The following is a 3,228-nucleotide window of genomic DNA, read 5'->3' on the forward strand; positions in this document are numbered from 1 at the left end:
TTAGTCATTCTTCTTTTAATGGGCATCTTGGTTGATTCCATGTTTTTGCTCTCATAGATTGTGCTACGATAAACATAGGATTACAGTTCACTTTTTCACATGCAGGTTTCATTTCCTTTGGATATATTCCCTGGAGTGGGATAGCTGGATCATCTGCTAGATTAATTTTCAATTGTCTTAGCACTCTCAATACAGAGTTCCATAGTGGAGCCTTTCACAACTCAGCTTCCTTTCTTGGCCAGTCTTTCTTTCTTTCTTTTTTTTTTAAAGATTTATTTATTTGTATTAGAAAGTCAGATATACAGAGAGGGGAGAGACAGAGATCAAGACCTTCTGTCTGTTGATTCACTCCCCAAGTGGCTGCAATGGCCAGAGATGAGCTGATCCGAAGCCAGGAGCCAGGAGCCTCTTCTGGGTCTCCAACGTGAATGCAGGTTCCCAAGGCCTTCGGTAGTCTTCGACTGTTTTCTCAGGCCACAACCTGGAAGCTGGATGGGAAGCAGGGCCACCAGGATTAGAACCCTTGCTTATATGGTATTCCAGTGCATGCAAGGTAAAGACTTTAGCTGCTAGGCTACCATGCCAGGCCCTCTTGGTCAGTCTTTCTCTACTTGATGTATAAATCATGGGCAGAACTAGGGCTCCTTCTGGGCTTTCTTCATTATTTTTTTTAAAGATTTATTCATTTTATTACAGCCAGATATACACAGAGGAGGAGAGACAGAGAGGAAGATCTTCCGTCTGATGATTCACTCCCCAAGTGACCACAACGGGCCAGTGCGCGCCGATCCGAAGCCGGGAACCTGGAGCCTCCTCCGGGTCTCCCACGCGGGTGCAGGGTCCCAAAGCTTTGGACCATCCTCGACTGCTTTCCCAGGCCACAAGCAGGGAGCTGGATGGGAAGTGGAGCTGCCGGGATTAGAACCGGCGCCCATATGGGATCCCGGGGCTTTCAAGGTGAGGACTTTAGCCGCTAGGCCATGCCGCCGGGCCCCTTCATTATTTTTTTAAAAGGTTATTCATTTCTTACTTCCTTTATGTATTAATTCAAAAGGCAAAATTACAGAGAAAGGAAGAGACAGACGGACAGACAAACACACACACACAGATATTTTATCCATTGGTCTATGTCCCAAATGCCTAAAAAACCATGATTGAGCCAGAGAGAAGCCAGGATCCTGGAACTCCCTCTGGGTCTGCCACGTGGTTAACAGAGACCCAAGAACTCAGGCAGTCTTCCCTGGATTTTCCAGGCACATTAGGTGGGAGTTGGATGAGAAGCAGAGCAGGTAGGACTTGAACTGGTGCTCTAAGGATGCCAGTGTTGCAACATAGCTCACTGTGTCAAAGTGTTAGCCCTTCTCTTCAATGTTTAATGCATTTCTCAGGGAAATTCACCTAGCCTCCAGGCTTTTAACCATCGGTAATTGGAGTGATACTTCGTGAAATGCTGAGGAAATTTCAAAAGGTTAATCAAGAGATGGGACTGAAAGATAAATTTGTTATGATGCAAAACATTTTTTGAAATTGTGCAGAGTTTTTGAAATTTTACAGATTTTTGGGATTTTGAAATCATGCACATCTTTTTGAAATTTTGCAGGTTTTTGAATTTTTGAAATCATGTATATCTTTCATGAAATTTTTGAAGACCCCTCAATATACATGAAGATCAAACTTTTTTTCACCAAGAATAGCGTCTTTTAATTTTATCTTCCATGAACTTGTGTTATACTAAGTGTGTTACTTTATCTCGCTTAATGAAAACCCCTCTAGAATCTTTGTCACTTCCATTTAAATATGGAGAAACTGAAGCTCAGAGAAGCAAATTATCTTGCCAAAAACCATACAGCTAGTGTCTCTGTTAATTTCATCTCATTTAAACTACAACCTGACAAACATACTTCTGATAGCACTTCCTGAAGTATTTTCTCCAAATCTAAAACATTATTAATGAGTTTTGAGACTATCAGACTATAAAGGTTTATTTTAAAACAATATTTACCTATTTGAAAGAGTTACAGAAAGGGAGACAGAGAAAGAAAGAGATCTTCCACCTGCAGGTTCTCTCCAAATGATCTCAATGGCCTGCGTTGGGTCAGATGGAAGCCAGGAGCCTATTATGCTATCCTGGTCTCTCACTTGGGTGGCAGAGGCCCAAGCAATTGGGCCATCTTCTTTCAATTTTTTTAAATTTATTTTTTATTGTTTTAATTTTAGTTTTGATATTGTTTACATAGTTGAGAGGGATACATGCCCATGTGGGCCTCTGATTAGGGTGGGGAGGGTCAGTTATGGAGGTGGGTGGGACACATGTTTCAGTCTTCTGCTTCCACAGCAGCAAAGGGGGAGAGGGCCACTCCTTGCTGTCAAACCACATCAGCACCCAGGGGTGGGGATGGTTTTTGATGACATTGGGCTGCATCCTCAGGTGCATTAGCAGAGAATTGGATGGAAAGAGGAATAGTCAGGACTGGAACCAGTGTTCATATCAGATGCTAGCATCATAGGCAGTGGCTCAACCCTGTACCATGACAGGTTTCTTCACTGCTAACCTTCTCAGAGCTTTCAGTATATATTCATTCACTTTGTGTTTCTTGGGTACGTTGGCATTTAGATGTTGGAGCTAAAACAATGAACCAGAGATACAGATTCCTACTCCCATAAAGTTTTATTTCGGTTAGAAGAGACAGAGGCAGGGCATATGTAAAGGCATCAAATCACCTCATATTTCAGCAAGTACTGCCCGGCAAGTATCCAGGCTAACTTTTGAGCTGAGAAATAAAGGATCCTGGAGGGAGAGTGTTCCAGATAGGGGGAAAGCACATGTAAAAACCCTAAGGAAGGGGAGAGGTTGTTGTTTTCAAGGAATATAAATAAGCTCAGTATGGAGTGATCAAGGTAAGGAATTTGGCTGTAGGCATACTGAGTGACATCTTAATTGCTGCACCAAACACTTGTTCTGTGATTTGGATTTTGAAAAGCTCTTCTGAGAGGTCCAACGTCGTGATGTAGCGGGTAAAGCCACTGACTGCAATGCCAGAATCCCATGTGGGTGCTGGTTGGTGTCACAGCTGCTCCACTTCTATTCCAGCTCCCTGCTAGTGGTTTAGGAGGACAGTGGAAGATGGCCCAAGTATTTAGTCCCTACACTTGCATGGGAGACCTGAAGGGGGTGCCTTGACTTTGGCTAAGGCCCAGTCCTGGAAGATCTCTTTTTGTCTCTTCCCA

The sequence above is a fragment of the Ochotona princeps genome, chromosome X (genome assembly GCF_030435755.1).
Source record: "Ochotona princeps isolate mOchPri1 chromosome X, mOchPri1.hap1, whole genome shotgun sequence".
Taxonomy (NCBI): domain Eukaryota; kingdom Metazoa; phylum Chordata; class Mammalia; order Lagomorpha; family Ochotonidae; genus Ochotona; species Ochotona princeps.